The sequence below is a fragment of the Ceratotherium simum genome, chromosome 16 (genome assembly GCF_057802395.1).
Source record: "Ceratotherium simum simum isolate JZ-2026a chromosome 16, ASM5780239v1, whole genome shotgun sequence".
Lineage (NCBI taxonomy): Eukaryota > Metazoa > Chordata > Mammalia > Perissodactyla > Rhinocerotidae > Ceratotherium > Ceratotherium simum.
In genome coordinates, this window is record NC_141915.1 from 2,022,953 (window position 1) to 2,040,988 (window position 18,036).

The 18,036-nt window shown below is 50.7% G+C and overlaps 1 protein-coding gene across 3 annotated transcripts in view; it reads left to right on the plus strand.

Moving 5' to 3' along the window:
- Positions 1-7,774: 7,774 nt before the first annotated feature.
- Positions 7,775-18,036, plus strand: part of EPN2 (epsin 2) — an 86,326-nt gene continuing 76,064 nt past the window's right edge. For 2 of the 3 annotated variants that reach the window (XM_087440322.1, XM_014789459.2), the window contains exon 1: positions 9,713-9,835. The gene's annotated coding sequence lies outside the window, so the exon portion shown is untranslated. Of the gene's footprint in view, positions 8,269-9,712; positions 9,836-18,036 lie in introns of those variants that run through there. The other variant, XM_087440320.1, reaches the window with a different exon arrangement.

The following is an 18,036-nucleotide window of genomic DNA, read 5'->3' on the forward strand; positions in this document are numbered from 1 at the left end:
CGCCTGCGTGAATGAGCGGACATGAGTGGGAGGAGGCGGCGGCCGGGAGAACCGGTCTGGAGATGTGTGCCGTGGTCTCTGGATGGGCTGGTAGATCCCGATGCTCCACTCTCTCAGCCTTGGCCTAAGGCCCCTTCCAGCGCAGAGGCCAGGCCCCTCGGCGTTCTTCCCATGGCCCTGAGTCATGAGATTGCAGTGCCTGCTCTGCGCTAGGCCTGGACTACGTGCTTGGCATCCGTCAACGCAATACTGTGAAGCAGGTATTATCGGCCCCATTTTATAGGTAAGGAAGCTCAAGGCTCAGAGAGGAGCAGTGACTTGTCCGAGGTCACCCCGCTGAGAAGTGACTGATTCTGGATTCAAACCCAGGCCTCCCTGACCCCAGGACCTGTATTTTCGACCACGGACATGGCTCTTATAAGGGATGAGCTTACGGGCGTGTCTTGGCAAAGAGAAGAGCATCCAAATGGAAAGGCTGGAGAATTCAAGCAATTTTCCCAACATATCAGAAAATTCCATTCCCCTCCCCTTTCCAAAATGTGCTCAATTCTCTTAGGGCTTCAGTTGTTTCATCTGTGAAATGGGAGAGTGACCCTGCCTGGCCTCTTCCTCATCCCGTGTGAGAACACTTTGGGCAGGCCCGGTCTCATGAGCATGATGTGTGCTCCTAATTCTCTGGGAGTCAGCCAGGTTTGTGGGTCCCAGAAGCAGCTCTGCTCGGCCCCGCACAGCCCCACGTGGGCACACACACTTCCTTGCTGCACAGCATTTCATATCTGGTGTAGTCTGGGCCTCCCTACCAACATTTGAAGTAGACAAGGGGGGAGTTATCACTACGCTGTCCATTTTACAGTCGAGAAAACTGAGGCTCAGAAAGGCAGAGTGACGTGCCCGAGGCCACATAGCTGCCGAGTCCTAACTTGCGCCCTGGCCTTAGGCACGCCACGTGTCTGTGGTTTCGCACACAGCACTATCGCGTCACTCTTTTCCAGTCCTCTCAGCCCACTCAGTTGCCCTGGACTCTCCTGGAATCCTCCAGGCTGCAGGGTCTCAACTCCAGCCAACCTATTTTCCTTCTGGGGAGGAGGGTGGGGAATCGGGAGTCTGGAAACAGAGAGGAGAGCAAGGAGCAGAGCCACAGGGCAGCCCGAGTACCTCCCCCCATTGCCCTCACATGACTCTGGCAGAGGTCTCATGAAGGGTGTAGTGTTGGGGGTGTGAACCCTATATGACAGGTTGCAAAACTTAGGCCCTCAAAAAGGTGAAATTGCTAATGAGGGCCGGCCCCGTGGCTTAGCGGTTAAGTGCATGCGCTCTGCTACTGGCGGCCCGGGTTCGGATCCCGGGCGCGCACCGACGCACCGCTTCTCCGGCCATGCTGAGGCCGCGTCCCACATACAGCAACTAGAAGGATGTGCAGCTATGACATACAACTATCTACTGGGGCTTTGGGGGAAAAAAAGGAGGAGGATTGGCAATAGATGTTAGCTCAGGGCCAGTCTTCCTCAGCAAAAAGAGGAGGATTAGCACGGATGTTAGCTCAGGGCTGATCTTCCTCACAAAAAAAAAAAAAAAAAACAAGAAATTGCTAATGAGTGGAGGAGCTATGATTTAAACCTTGGCTTTCTGACTCCCAATTTCATGCCCTTGGCATTGGAGGGGACCGCACTCCCAGAGAGGTGACTGTCATCTCAGTCTTGATTTGGGCTTTTTGTCCAAAATGATCAGCTGATGCTGACAGAAGAGTCTGATGCAGACCAGGAGTGATCAGGGGAGGGGCATGGTCCCCAGCACAGTGACAAGTCTTCTATTTCTGCCTCTTCATATCAAAGACAGCAGCATTTTTGGAACACAAGCTGCAAGTGGTTTGCGATTATGCATAAAATATGGTTGGGAGGGCACTGGGTAATAAAACTAAGATTTAAGCATGTCTTTAACAAATATTTATTCAGAGCTGAATGGATATCAAGAACTAAGGGAGAAGCACTCAGAACCGGGGGAGGATGGCCACAGCTATGAGAGTCTTGTTACATTCCCTGATGAATGACTGGAATGGATGCTTGGTGGCAACAGCTGTTTATTGATCTTGTGTATGACTTAAGACAGGGGTGACTGTTTGACACATAGGGTTCTTTGGTTGTGAGCAAAAGAAATGGATTCTAGTTACATAAAGAAAAAAGTGGAAGGAAATTTTGTGTGTGTGTGTGTGTGTGTGTGTGTGTGTGTGTGAGAGGAAGATCAGCCCTGAGCTAACATCCATGCCCATCCTCCTCTTTTTGCTGAGGAAGACCGGCTCTGAGCTAACATCTATGGCCAATCCTCCTCCTTTTTTCCTCCAAATCCCCAGTAGATAGTTGTATGTCATAGTTGCACATCCTTCTAGTTGCTGTATGTGGGATGCCGCCTCAGCATGGCTGGACAAGCGGTGCGTTGGTGCGCACCCGGGATCCAAACCCAGGCCGCCAGTAGCGGAGAGCACGCACTTAACCGCTAAGCCACCGGGCCGGCCCCCAGAAGTGGAAGGAAATTTAGTGGAAGGAAATTTAAATGTAGTGGAAGGAAATGGAGCAGCTCAGAGAATCAAAGACAAGCTTTGGAAAAAGGCTACCACCTCAGGCAGCCCCAGGACCTCAGAAGCAAGAATTGACGGGCATGCTTTTGAGGATGACACTACTGAGGGCTGGTCTGTGAAGGGAGGACAGATGCTGGGCAGTTAGTCCAATGGAGGACCCCACCAGGTGGCTAGGATGTCAGCTGATAGCATCCAAGTCCCCAGAGGTCTCACCTGCAGCTGGCGGGTGGGACTTGACTAAACAGGAAGTAGTTTTGCCAAGGTCAGTTTCAAATCCTTCAGGTCTAAGGACCCAGCATAGGTTGGGGATACCTGGCCTCGTAGTAACCTATAGACAAGACTCTGGAATTGCTCTTCAAGAGCCTCTATAAGGAAACTGCAGATAAATTTGCACAGAAGTGCAAAGACATATATGATCAAGGACACACATTGTATGTTGCATTGTTTCTAGAAACAGAATCCAGGGGATAATGTCCGCCATTCATTGGGGACTGGTTAAATACACTAAGCCATTGGGATTGAAGCAGTTCTCTTTATGCTGATGTGGAAGAATCTCCGAGAGATACACTGTTAAGTGAAAAGAGCATGATGAGAGAGTTACCATTTGTGTAGAGGTGGGGGTGGGGGGCAAGCCTGCAAGTCCCCGGAGAATCCCTATTACACTGTTAACAGTGGTTACCCCCCGGGAGGGGGACTGCAGGTCTGGGGCGACAGCAGGAGGGAGACTTGTTTTTTACTGTATGTCCTGATGTACTGTTTGCACGTTTTTCTGTGCACGTATTTTCAGAAACTTTTACTTTGGAGTGATTTTAGATCTACAGAAAAATTACAGATACAGCACAAAGAGTTCCCCATTGCCTTCCCTCAGCTCCCTCTAATTTCCATACACACCATTGTCCATTTGTCAACATTGAGAAATTAACATCGCTACAATACTATTAACTAAGGCGCAGAAATTATTCACCAGTTTTTCCACCAATCTCTCTTTTCTGTACTAGGATTCCATCCAGGATCCCACATTGCATTGAGTTGTCTTGTCTTCTTAGTCTCCTCTAGTCGGTGACAGTCTTTCTTGTGTTTCATGATGTTGACAGTTTTGAAGAGTACTGGTCAGTTATTTGTAGGATGTGTGCATGTATTTTTTAAGGATTATTTTTAAAGATATTTACTAAATATGAAAAAGAAATAAGAAAGAGAGAGAAACAAAGAGAAAGAGAGAGATAGAAAGCAAGAATAAATAAATGAAAGAAAGAAGAGAAAAAGGAAAGAAAGAAAGACTTGGGAGTTTCTCTCAAAAGACAGCTTTGCTTGAGGCAACAGCAGGTGTGGCCTTCAAGAAAGCTACGATGACACCAGCCTGACCCAACAGCTCTGCTCGCCTGGTTCCTGGGCTGGTCTGAACTGGAGGTATTAAGAATTGTCTCTGAGAGGTAACAGAGACGGCTCTTGGCAGCTCCAGACTTCCACAGCCCTGGGTACTCACAATCTCGGAGGCAGAGAGGGCCACTTTCCTGATGGTTTTAGCCAAAATTCCCTAGGAAAGGTCTTATTGGCTGGGCTTGAGTCACATGGCCATCCCTGAACCAATCACTATGGCCAGGGAGGTGAGCATTCTCATTGGCCAGCCAGGATCACGCCTGCCCCTGGGCTGACGGTGAGGAGGGCTGCTCTCCACAGTGCAGAGCAGCTTGGATACATGTCCACCGCACCTTCCAGCCCTTCTCTCCTGACTCACCCTTTGCTTCTCTCTTCTATGCATCCTGCAGTCCAGATAAACTCACCACTGGTCCATGGTTTCCTGCCCCTGGTCTTTGCTCAGCCTGCCCCCCACCCCCCCTTGCTCTTCCCCCATAACTAGCCATCCTTACAGACCCAGCTCAAACGCTACTCTTGGGGCAGACTTCCTTGTGTTACGGCTCTGGGGGGTTATGTTTCAACTCTCAACCCAAGCTGAAAGCTTTAGGAAGGTGGAGGGTGTTCAACTTGTCGGTAAATTTTCTGAAGAAGCAAGCACAGTGCCTTTCTGAGGCCGGGAAGGGGCTCTGGCTTCTTTAGGCTATACCGCAAGAGGAAGGGGTGCTCTGAGGGGGCCCGCCGCTGAGCGCCCTGGGGAGACGCAAGTCCCTGACTCCCGGGACTCGAGTGAGAAGCCCAGCCCTGCCCTGCAGCTGGGTCACCAGCTATGGCCCCTCCCCGCCCGTCACTTTGCTTACCTGTAAAATGGTGATAACAGGTGTCCCTCTCTCATACAGTGGTGGTGACTGTTGACTGAAAATGCAAGTAAGGTGTTTAGTCCATCTAGATTCTTGTTTGGATTCTTCACCACTATAGGGGAAAAAGCCAGAAGATTAAGGGTCAATAAGGAACAGAAATGTTGTGTCATAAGATCAGAAACTATATTTAAGTGGATGCTATGTTTTAATAGTTACACAGAATGCCCTCGGGAGGAAAACTGAGGAAGCTTATTGAAACTTGTTTATGAGGTGTGATAAGAGCTTTGGAAGAAAGGCATTATGTAAACCCAAGCAGAATTATCAGTGTATTGATTGATTTAGTAAATACAAGTATAAAAGCCTGGACCTGTCAAAAAATGAAATGAAAACTGTTTGGAAATGGGGTTGATTGACCATTATTGTCGGGAAGCTGGGTACTGAGTGATGAAATCCGCAGTCAACTGGCTGGGGGAGGATAGGGAGTTCGTTAGAGTGGTGGGCATTGCTGCACACCTCCCCAGCGTCTGTTCCGCTCTCATAACCCTGCCCCCCAGCTCCAGGGGTGAGCCCTGATTGGCCTGAGACAATCACTCTAATCCCTCACCTCAAATTCCTCACAGTTGGCTCTGGGATGGGCAGGCCATCCAAGTGCTAATCAGAGCAAGTCTTGGGTATTACTTTGCTAGTTGGGAGAAAGACATTGTCTGCTTCTGGGTGGTGTGGCTACAGACGTGGGGCATGGATCTGCTACAGCCAATTTACAGCCAGTCAAGACACCAGCCAAGGAAAATGATGACATGTCTAGGGGGCATATGTCAAAGAAATGGAGCCAGAATCTTGATCATACTGCACATGAAGCCCTAGCTCTGGAGATTTTAGTTAAATGAGCCAATTGAGTCTAATTATCATTTAAGCCAGTTTGAGTTCAGTTTTCTGTCAAAATAGTTCCAACTGATGTTTTGGCTTGTGTGCTAAAAAGTCCAGGGTGAAAGCTTCAGGTATTGCTGGTTCAAGGTGCTCAGGTAATATCAGCAGGAATCTATCTTTTCTCTCATCTCTGCTCCCCGTCCCCTCCCCCCCCCACCCTTCCCCCACCCCCCGCCCTGTGTTGGCTTCATTCTCAGGCTGGCTCTCTTGGTGTGGAGCTGTTCTAGGCTTACATCCCACTAGCTCAGCAACCTCATGGGAAGATAAAGTTCCCTTTTTTAATGGTTTCTGCAAAAATCCTGGGCTTGAGTCTCATTAGCCTGTCTTGAGTCATGTTCCCATTCCTGACCCAATCACTATGACCAGGGAGAGCTGCTCTGATTGGCTCAGCTTTGGTTATACACCCACCCCTGGAGCTGGAGGAGAGGGGCAATCTCTCCCCTCAGCCTATTCAAATTCCTCTCAAGAATTTAGCTTTGGAAACAGACATGCATGGGTTTTCCAGCATTGCCACTTTTTAGCATTGTGATCATGGGCAAATAATTGAATCTCTCTGATCCTCATCTGTAAAATGGAGATAACGATCGTCTCAAACTCAGGGTTGTCATGAAAAGGAAATGAGATAATCCATGCAAAGCATTTGCACAGTGCTCACTGCTTTATTGTTATTGTTATTATTATTATTACTATTTCCTAGCACCAGTACCTTCACTTCCAGGAAGTCTGCCCTGATCACTCCCCCCCTACAAGCTAGAAGGAAACTTCCTCCTGTGAGGTCTCACAGCCTTTTCTCTTACGATTTTCTATGTGGTGTTTCAGTTTCTGCTTGTGTTCTTGTCTCCTCTGCTTTGTATCTGTCTTAACAAGAACCACTATTAACACCCACGTAGGGCTTTACAGTTTCCAGAGCATTTCCTCCTCTGCTCTCTCATTCTGAATAGAATTGCAATCCTGTAAAGTGGGAGAGAGTATTATTCCCACTTGGCAGATGAGGAAACCGAGACCTGGAAGGAGCAGTGACATGGCCAAGGTCAAGCAGCAGATCAGTGGACAAGAAATTAGGTGTTTCTGGATTCCCAGCACTGGGCTCTTCTCTGCTGGACAAATGGTTTTGTTTTTTTTTTAAAGATTTTATATTTATTTATTTTTTCCCCCCAAAGCCCCAGTAGATAGTTGTATGTCATAGCTGCACATCCTTCTAGTTGCTGTATGTGGGACTCGGCCTCAGGATGGACGGAGAAGTGGTGCCTCGGTGCGCGCCCGGGATCCGAACCCGGGCCACCAGCATCGGAGCGCGTGCACTTAACCACCAAGCCACGGGGCCGGCCCTGGACAAATGGTTTTGAATCTCGAGTTCAAACCTTCGGTGAAGACCCCTAGGACCTCCTTCTGCAACTTTCCTAGGCAATTATTTTCACTCAGTGCACCATCACTCCCAAAGTGCCTCTCCCCTCGAAGCCTCCTGTCCTAACCCCAGAGACAACTCTGGCCTGCACGGCCATTTCCTTCTGCTTCCTGGTGGAACACCACTCTGACCAGCTCCTATCGCTCTGCCTAGTGATGCACCTGGAACCTGCCTCCAAATCCTGGGAAGGGCAGACGAGTGTGCCCAACTGCTTGGGGCGTGGGCATAGCCCCCGGCTTGTCCTGCACCCTCCTCTGGGAGACTGCTTGCGTGCTCTGGACTTGGCAGAACCTGGGTTTGAATCCCAGCACTGCCACGTGCTGCCTGTTTGCTTATCATAGAATGGGAGTAGGACTGCTGCCTTCCAGGGCTCATCACGAGGATGAATTGAGAGAGGGAATGGGAAAGAGGGTGATACGCTTCAAAAGAGGTGCAGAAAGGAGAAGTGACTTGGAGGAATGCAGGAATGTCCCTTCTGACCTTGCACAGGGGCGGTGGTCTTCTGGCCTCAGGAGGCCCTCCCCCACTCCCAGCCTGGCTCAACCTCGTGCTCTCCGACTCACTTCCTGGGCTGTACTTGGCTCATCACCTCTTTATCTGTATCCAGTTCTCTTTCCAAAGCTTGCAGCTTTATCTCTGTGGCTACGCAGACTCGCAGACGCGCTAGCAGGAGGGGAAGGGAATGGGCTCCGCATGTAGAAAAATCGTCCCGGGTGACAGAGCCCCTGCATGTCTTCAAACCTCAAGTTCTTGCCTGTAAAATGCGGACAATGAGAATGCGCAGCCTGTGGCGCCGTGGGGAGGTTTGAGGCCAGTGCTGTTTTGTATGGCAGCATCTAGCCACATGCGGCTATTTAAATTCATTAATTAAAGTTGAATAAGGTCTTAAATATTCAGCTCCTCGGTCGCACTAGCCACATTTCAAGTGCTTACAGTGGACGGCACAGCTAGAGAACATTTCCGTCACTGTGGGAAGTTCCACTGGGCAGCGCTGGTTTAGACCATCTACGTAAAGTGCTCAGGCCTGCACAGGGCACCCACCGTGCGCTGCCATAATTCATCAGAAGGGCAGGAGCCATGGCTTCACGTCAAGTTCTGCTCTCCCACAAGGGCCAGGAAGGCCCGGTAAAAAGCGAGCTTTGGCTTACAAGGTATGTTGGACTGGTTGAGGGTCTTCTTTGGGTTGGAGGTGGACCAAGTTCAAAACGGGGAGTTCAGGTTCCTGCCGCAAGGCAGCGTGTAGGGCTTAACGCGCTCTTCTGGCCGAGGAGGGACGCTGAGCGGTGGGAGGGGCAGCAAACTGCGGGGAGCGGTTTGCACATCTAGAACTACCCGTGTCGGACTTTTCAAAGGAAAAATGGCCATGTGGGTTTGCAAATGTGTTAGTGTCCCCCAACTCTCTCTCTCTCCTCCCCCACCTCTTTCTCCTCTCTCCCCCTCCCCTTCCTCTCCTCTCTCTCCCCTCCCCTCCCATTTTCTCCCCCCTCCCCTCCCTCATATTTTTGCCAGAGAAGGGAAGTCTAGATCCCAGCTTGTGAGGACAGACGGGATGCCTTCGTCCGTCTGGCTCCTTCATAGGGAGGAAGAATTCAAGGCTCAGAGAAGTGCAGGGACTCGCCCGAGGTCCCTTAGGAAGTGAGGGCAGAGTGGGACTTCTGGACACAGCCTCCCTGAAACCAGAGCTTGGCATGGCGTTGATGTCACCCAGGCCTCCTTGGAACACAGGCAGCGGGGACGGTGCTGTCCACCGCCCTAGCAGCCCCGACCCGTACCCCAGGCCCCGCCGTGAGGCGTCTGCTGGCCTCTCCCCCGCCTGGCCCGTCCCCTTCGGTGCCCAGCGCCGGGCTTGGCACACACTGGGCGCCTCGTGGGCGCTGGCTGACCCGGCGGGAAGAGGCGGATCCTGTCGCTGGCGCGACGGTGCCAGGCGTGTGAAGGGCCGAGCCCGCCCGGGGGTGTCTGTAACCTCCCGCGAGGGGACGGCCAACGGCTCCCCGTCTGGTGTGACGCCCCCTCTGGCAGTGTAGCCGAGCCTGTGCCCCTCTCCGAGTAGTTTCTGCGTGTTTTATTGAAGTGTAACACATACGGAAAAGCGCACACGCCTGAAGTGTTCCTCAGTGAACTTGCACAGCGGACACACTCGTGACCCAGCACCGCCGCAGAGACCGGCGGTGACCGGCCCCCGGCCTTCCAGGGCCCCTCCTGAGGGAAGCCTGATGCCCGCCGCGGCCTCAGGTGCGAGGCGGCGGGCCGAGCACGCGGCGGCGGCGCGCGGGCGTTCCGGGAGGGACGCGAGCGGCGGCTCGAGTACGGGGCGGGGGACGTGCGGGAGGTCGCCGACTGCGCGGCTCGGGAGTGACTCTGCAGGGCTCGTGTGGCGGCTGGCCGTCGCCGCGACGCGCGCGTGGGCTTCGGGGGTCGTACCGGGGATGTGGACGTACGCCGCGGGCCGCTGAGGGAGGGCCGGGCGGCCCCGCGCGGGGTCGCGGGTGTGTGGGGGGTCGCGGGGGCCGCGGGGGCGGGGCCTGGGCGGGGGCGGGGCCGGCGGGCGCGCGCACGCAGCCGGCGCGCCCCCTCCCGGCCGCCATGTTGGCTGGTGTGTGTGGGTGTCAAACCGAGCTAGACGCGGCAGCGGCTCCGCGGGCTCCGGTCGCTCCCGCCTCCCCGGCGCTAGTGGCGGCCGCAGCCGCGCACCCGGGCCGGCCCGGAAGAGCGGAGGTGAGCCGGGGCCCGCGGGGCTCGGGGGCCGGAGCGGGGCCCCCCAGGGCGCGGACCCTCCCCTCCCCAGGGGGGACGCCCCCAGAGCACAGGCCCCCGCCCCCCGCAGCAGGCACCCCTGCTGCCCCAGCTGGGTAGCATCCACCTCAGGCGGGGCCCCCTTCTTTCCAGCCAGGTCCCGCTCCACGGGCAGGAGCATGGCCCCCTCCCCATCTAGGTCCTTCTTTCCGCTACCAGGATCCCCCGTTTGCCTATCGTGGAGCTCTTCCTTTTATATCCTCGGAGTCTGGGGCTCCCTTTCCTCCCACGCCAGATCCAGGAGTCCCCTCCAGGCCCTCACCCTCCACCTTTCGTCTTGGAACAACCCCGCCCCTCCTCCCCAGAGCACTTTCCTCCCGTCCGCGGGCCCAGCGCCCCTTTCCTCCAGAGCCCCGCCGGGTCTGCCTCTCGCCCCCGTGCAGAGCCCAGCCCCCGTTCCCTCCAGAAGCCGAGGGAGGGGTCCCCTCGGTACGGGATCCCGGTCCGTGCCCCCTCTCCTTTGGGCTGGAGCGGGCCCCCTTCCCCGCCCTAGGTTCTCCCTCCCCACCCCCACCCGCACCCCCACGGCACAGCGGGGACGGGGGCGGCAGAGCCAGGCTCCAGCTGCCTTTTGTTCCGCGTGGGATGGCAGAGACCCCGGGCGGCGGTCCTGCTCGGCTCATCGGGGTGGGTGAATGGGTGCGTGGGGGCCGGCCTCTCCAGGAGACCCTTCTTGTCTGTCTCCGTGGGGCTCCCCAGGAGCCTAGCGCGTTGGGAGAGGCCGGCCCTTCCTAGAGGAGTCCGTGCCGACAGGTTTTTGTTTGCGACCTGGAGTTGGCCCAGTGGCTTTGCGGGCGAGTGGGGAGGGGCAACTTGCTCTCCTCCGAAACCCCAGCAGAGGCCCGTGAAAACCCATTCCTCCGTCCTGGGGCTCCGTCTGGGCTCCCTTCTCTGTTTTGCTGCCCTAGACGCATCTGAAGTGTGTGCCTGAAGAGAGGATGGAACTTAACCATCATCAGGGTTAAGGTGGGGGAAACTGAGGCCCAGAGAAGCAGTGATTTGCCCAAGGTCACACGCAGTGATACTGTGTCAATTGCCAGAACTAGAAGCTCGGTATTTAGGGCTTTCTCCACCACGTTTTAGATTTTTTTTAGAGAGATGTTCAGGATTACTCCTCTCCTCGTTTATTTTTAACATTCACAAAGAAAATGGGCAGGAAAAGATGAGAAGTGTGAGTTCTTTTCCGCCTCCAGAAAATGCCCTGTGAAAGAAGGGATTGGAACGGGGGTTAAAATAATTGAAAAAGGTGCATTTTAATTATCCATGCCCTCCTCTCCCCCTCCTCCCTCAATTACATAAGATTAATGAAGATCTGGCAGAAAACTTGTGCATCTGTAGCTCTAGATATCCGATGATAGGTGCTGACAAAATCATGTGCTGAATCCTGCATGGCAGTGATTGAATTTGCAGTGATAATTAAGTTTTCATCTGTATTTAATTGAAAATCGAAAGAGACTACAGTTTGTTTCTGAATGGTACTTATTCCAGTGATTGTGTTTGGGACTTTGGGACAAGTGATTGTGTTGGAGAAGTCACCAAGATCTTCTCATCTTTTGTTTATCTGTGTTTTAATTCTTACATTGTTAAAGCTTATTTGTTTCTTTAGTTTTAATATTGGGTTAGTCATCCTTACTATTCACTGGGCTCACTGGGCTATTCTTTTGTAAGTGTTGAATGAGATACTGGCTATTAAAGTTTGGTAAAGTGCAAATTACTGTAAGGCATGGTTCAGGACTGCATCCCACAAGCCCCTGGACCAGGAGCAAGTTCAGATTGTCCTGTGGGGTGTCCTGATCTCTCCTGGTTTGCCCACCTTTGCCTCCCTGAACTCTGAGCTTGCAGATCGGGAGCTCTGTGGAGAACTCTCTGCCAGCAAGCTGTGTTGTGCCAAGTACGTGTGTGAGGTGTGAAGAAATGTAAAACTTGCGAGCGATGATACCTAGCATGGTATTCGCAGTCTTGAAAAATGACCCATCCTTTGTAGAAATCCTCTGTAGAAAGACAGTTGCCTCTTTATGTAGCTATCTTCCATAATAAGGTGTGGATTTCCCAATAGTTGGGATTCTGATAGGAGTCCTGAAAAGTTTTTTAGACTCTGATTTGTTTTAATGGCTTGGCTTTTCCTGAACTTAAAGAATGGGCATTTTTTTTTTTTTTTTTAGATTTCATTAGGAGGAGTGGCAACTTGCAGTTCTTTGTGGACTAAGGTGCTAAGAGATTTTCATGCATGCAGTTGTCGTTGTCATACTCTTGGGAAGTGCATTAAAGTTTTCAAAGCTTTTTGGCAGTTGTTCTCACTGTTCCCCAGAATCTTCCTGTCATATTGGTGGGGTGTGGATGACCATGGTGGTTGTCATTTTATGGCATGAGTACCTGGTGACCCTGAGCCTTGGAGAAATCAAGGGCTTGGATTTTGGGAATTTGAGGTTGGGGAGGATAGAAGGTCTTATCTAGTCCTACTCCCTCGTTTATCTGCTGGACTTTCAACTCACGTTTGATTTAAACAGACCTCTTCTGTCAAGCCTTTGCCAGCCAACTCCACCAGTGTCTGGGCCCCTCTGGTCTCTAAGCTTCACCACCCCAAACAGTCTGGTGGAGCACTTATCATGTTGTCTGTGTATCTGGGGCTCTTGTGACACTTGGACATCTTTGAAGCCAATGATTGCCCTGTCTTTCTTTACTTCTCCAGCACCTAGCTCAGTCTCTGACCTGTGGTAGGTACTCAGTAAAGGTCTGAGGTGTAAATAAGTAGTCGTGGGGGCAGGGGAACAAACTTTTATTGATCCCTTACTACAGGCTCCACTGTTCTGTCTTGCTCTTGCAAAGACCACTGCTGTTGGTCCAGCAGTTATATGTAAGTCACGTGGGTATTATCCCCCTTCTACAGCTTAGGAAACTGAGACCCAGGGGCTTAAGTCATGTGTTCAAGGTCACATAGCCAGTAAGTCATGGGGCTGGTATTCGAACAGTTCTGTTGGATCCCAAAATATTGTTATGCCTGTTACTTCATTTGAGGAACCGAGTCTCACAGGGAGGAAGAGACTTGCTTATAGCCCTTCTGCAAGTTGACAATGGACTGAATACCGTGGGATAATAGTTAAGATTGTTGAGGGTGGGAGAGAGCACATTTTGCTTTTGTCGGATGCATTATGAAATGACTGTTTATGACCATCTGTTGAGTTTTTGAAAATTGACAAGCTTTCTCATAAGTTCCTCAATGGAATTTTCTGTGATCTTAATTAGCTTGTTCAGGGTGTCTAAAAATAGAAACTTAGAAAATCAGATACAGTGAAATAAGTGTCCGTGTGCGTCAGTGAGTGTATTCAGTGACATCTATCTAGGGACTCGTTTGACCAGACCTGTTTTCAAGTCAAGCACTTACGTTGTTTGTGTCTTGAAATGCAAAGCTGTTTCTGCAGACTTTTTTTTTAAGATAATTTCATTTTGTCTTCACATGGATGTATAGCATAGGGATTACCACCCATCCGTGAATGGAACAACTGAGGCCCAGAGAGGTTAAGTGACCTTGGAGGGACTGGCACAGACAGGAGGCAAACCCAGGTCCGTGTGGTTCCCAAACTTGGGTCCCTCCTGCTCCACCAGCTCCTGTGGGTCGTCATTTAAATTATAGGATAAACTTGTGACCTGAAAATCACCAAGTTTATTTAGAAGGTTGGGACTTGTGAATAAGGAGGTTTCTGTCTTTTTCCTAACCTTAGGATCTGTGAAAGCACTGCTGTTTGAATGTTGAGTTTAATGGAGCACTTTAACTGATAGATGCTAGATTTAGGGTTTGATTAAAAAAAAAAAAAAAAAAAGCCTGCTTCCTTTGAACCACATCTGCAACATTGTTAAAATGCTCCCTGTATGTGCATTGGATTCTTCCTGGTGACTCATTCCCAGCATACCCAGGTACTGGAGCCTGCTTTGTGCCTGGGCACAGAAAAGCTTTCCTGTTGATCCTGGTCTAGACAGAGTGTGTTGCATTTTCAAGCCCTCTAGAGATAGAATGGGTAACTTAATTCTCTTTCTGTTCAAGCAGTGCTAGGAATTGGGTGCACAGAGGGCTGCAAATGAAGGGACCCCGCCCCACCATGTTCTCTTCATGGCAACCTGGCTGATAAATGGAGCCTGGAAAAGCAGGCTCATCCTGAGGGGTAGCTGACCATTTAGGGCTGATGCATGATGTGGATTTAAAAGCATCTATAATTAATCACTTCTGAGTGCAGGCTTCATCGTCCCTCTCTCAGGATTTGGGAACCCCAGCCCAGAAGATTGAATGGGAAGGTGTGTAAGGTGTCAGCACTGGCTGGCTGTGCAGGGGAAACTCAAGAACAGCAGTTGCTTTTTGCCTCTGAAATGCTCTGAATACTGCTCAGAAGATGATGGCATGTCACTTGGGAAGGGAATTTGGTTTTTCAAAGAGATGTTTTCACTTTGTTCTTTCATGATTATAATTTGGACTGTGGTCACAGATATCACTCTGTGGGTTAGTCAGGATGTTTTCCTCAGTGAAGGGAATGTAAGATGTCCGTATCCTTTGAAGAGGCAGTAAATGTAGGATTCTGTTTGAAAAGCTGGTTCATCATTCTCACACATCAAGCAAGATGCTCACCATCAAGGCTTTTTAGAAATGCAGCTGGGAAAGGACAAGGGGGAGTGATGTTGGGCACCAAGCGGACTCCCACGGGGCCCTTAGGGATGGCCAGTGGTGTTAATGGAAGTCACTCTTCCTCCCTCCAACAATTCAGATTGATTTAATATTCTTTGGTGTTTAGAGTTTGGGGAAAAAAAATTATTTTCCTCCAGTAGTAATTATCAGCATGTCCATCAAAAACAAACACGTGGGTGTGTGTTTGAGCCCTGATGGTTTTTGAATGTCTGCTGTGTGCCGGGCTCTGCACTACTGCTTTTATGCACAGTATTTAATTTAATTTTCATCATGATCCTGCAAGGCTTGTCACCATTTCTCTTTTTTGCATATGCAAAAACTAAATCTCAGAGGGCTTCAGCAGCCTGCCCCAGGGCACACAGCCAGTAAGTTCCCCAGCTGGTATTTGCTGCCACCTGTGTCAGATTCAAAACCACATTATTTCTGCTACGGCACTCTGCAGCTGGGCCAGGTGCTCCCCTAGCCCCACTCTCCCCTCTCAACAGCCCTGGGAGGTAGGCGTGTCGCAGGTGAGCGAGCTGAGGCTCAGAGCCGTCAAGCTTGTTCACGTGCACCCACCCAGTGGCTGGCAGGGCCTGAATTCAGTCCCACCCCTGTCTGATTTTGGAGCCTCATGAGCTGTTTCTATGACAACACCTCACCTCCTTGTCCAGGACTACAGAAGTAAATTCTAAGACCCACAGCTGCCTGAATGTGTGCAACAGGGACCTGGGGGGACCCAGCTGGGTGGGCTGGGAGGACGTCTGTGTGGGCTGGTAGGAGTTTGTGTTTGCAAAGCTGTGTTAAAATAATTGCCCAAATTGCTCTTTGAGGGAATTTCTTTTTACTCTGTAATCCTGAAGCCCTGTATATTGGTTCTGTGAACATGACACATGGGAATTAAGGACTAAAAAATCCTCTGGTAATGCTGTTGTTAAAACATGATCAAATTCATGCAGAAGAACTTGATAGTCTTAAACACTTACATATAAATAAAAATATAAAGTATCTCCTTCCTCAGCAGGCAATTGACACATGACTTGTAGCAGATGGGTCCTTTTTCTGATCTTGGCAGTGTACGAGGAGGCTAGGGTGTGATCATTTTCCCGCAGATTGAGAATTGCCTGCAGCCCCCGAGCCAGGGTGGTCAACAGCGGTGTGTCAGCACCCACCCTGTGCGCTCTCGGGGGCCTAGGGGTTGGACTTGCGTCTGTTGTTGAATAAATCATGGGAGCTGAAAGTTGCTGTTCAGAGTCTGCCCTCTTCTCTGCGCCCCCCACGAGAAAGTCACAGCAATGAAGGAATGCTAACAGACTAAAAAGTCACATTTTTACTTGAACTCAAGTCCTCCATGAGTGCCCGTTTGATACCCAGAGCTGTCCTGGCTATAATGAGTATACTTTGGATCCAAAAACTTGAGAAACAGGTGATCAGAGAAATAATTTTATTCCACTTTATGAGAGGCAGTCCGGTCGATGTAGAAGCATGGGCATCAAATCAAGGACAATTTCATGACAATAGGGCAGAATATTTGAGATCAGAGCCTGGAAAATATGCAACACGTGTCTTTAGAGTTCAAGTAATGGGTGTAAATAAAATGCCGTGTTTCTTGACACCAAGAACTTAGTCTAATTGAGAAGACAAAGTTATTATTTGTGAGACAGAAGCTGGTGGTTTGTGGAGCTCTGATTTTGATTCTTTGTCAGATCAAGAATGAAGAAAAGTCTAGAAGAGTCAGGAAGAAGGTAGGATTTGAGTTGGACCTCGAAGGACAGGGAACAGTGTCTGGGAGCGGAAGCCATTTCAAGTTGAGGGAACAGCAGGAGGCAAAGCTTGGGGTGGGCTTGGGCAGGTCCTGCATGCGTTTGGTGTGTGTGTGGTATGTGCGTGGCACAGGCTCCAGAAGCAGCTCTGCCCCGTGGATGCCTGCCGAGAGCAGTAAGGACCGAGGTGGCCAGATGGCCACTGGCTCTGATGAGGCAGTAGCCTTGGGATTTGGTGGTGTTGGCAGTAGGGAGCTCAAGTGTTTGGGGAGGGACCTTCTGGCAGGGACCTGCAAAGTGGCATAATTCCTGTGGGTGAGGGCCTGGTTGGGCTGGCTTCATGAGAATGGATAGGTCACAGTTCTGGAGATAGCACAAGGGTACGTGTCAGAGTGAAGGGAGGCCAGAGTTCAGTTCTGTTTGGGGAGAGGCAGGGGCCTCAGTGCCAGCTGGGAAGTGTGGATGTGACACTCTGTGAGCCTGCAGTTCTTATCCTTGGCTGCACCTGCAAATCACGTGGCCTGGAAAGCTTTTTAAAAATTCCTGTGATGGGGCCCCACCCCAGACCATGGAGGGGGAGCCAGTAGTTTTTCTAGAAGTACCCTAGATGCTTATAATAGTTTGTGTGGGCTGAGAAACTGAACTGTGTGCTCAGGGGAGCCTGTAGGAGTGTCAGGGATTAGAAGGTGGGAAAAACTTGGAGCCGGAGAAAGCAAGAAGCCTTTGCAGTAGTGAGGTATGGTGTGCTGGAGCCCTGAGCTACCATAGAGCAACTGTGGACCTGCTTGAGAAAAGAGAGAGGGGACGGCAGATAAGGTGGAATCTTGCCAGAGAGAGAGAGGCAGAGATGACCACCTGGGCTGCTGAAGTTTGCTTTTGAGCCGCCGTGGGAAAGGGGGCTAGTTTAGCAAAGAGTGTAAACAAGGTGAGGGCAGGAGGAGAGATTGTGACCCACCTGTTTGGTAATCCTCCTTCAGCCTGATTTTTAGCCAGGTCTATGGAGCAGGCACAGAGGGTTCTTACCTGTTCATTCAAGCCTGTGAGCTAGGTTCCTTCCGACACCCCTAATTGTATTGACTGTAGCAGACACTGCTTGTAAAATTTAAAACTAAATTTCTTTACGGTAATCATATTAAAGATAGTTGTGATTTAGAGTTCCTAATTTAGTAAGATTCACTTTTTAGTCAAAGATTTGAAATAAGATTTTACCTGGTGCATTTACTGCATATCACAATATCGTTATTTATGGTATTTCCAGAAAAAGTTAGTTTATTGTCCAATTCATTCAGTCTTTATTTTTATTTTTATTTTTGTGAGGAGATCAGCTCTGTGGTAACATCTGCCAATCCTCTTTTTTTTTTTTTTTTTTTTTTTTTAAAGATTTTATTTATTTTTTCCCCCCCAAAGCCCCAGTAGATAGTTGTGTGTCACAGCTGCACATCCTTCTAGTTGCTGTATGTGGGACACGGCCTCAGCATGGCCGGAGAAGCAGCGCGTCGGTGCGAGCCCGGGATCCGAACCCGGGTCGCCAGCAGTGGAGCGCGCTCACTTAACCACCAAGCCACGGGGCCGGCCCCAATCCTCTTTTTTTTGCCGAGGAAGACTGGCCCTGGGCTAACATCCGTGCCCATCTTCCTCCACTTTATGTGGGATGCCACCACAGCATGGCCTGACAAGCAGTGCGTCGGTGCGTGCCCAGGATCCGAACC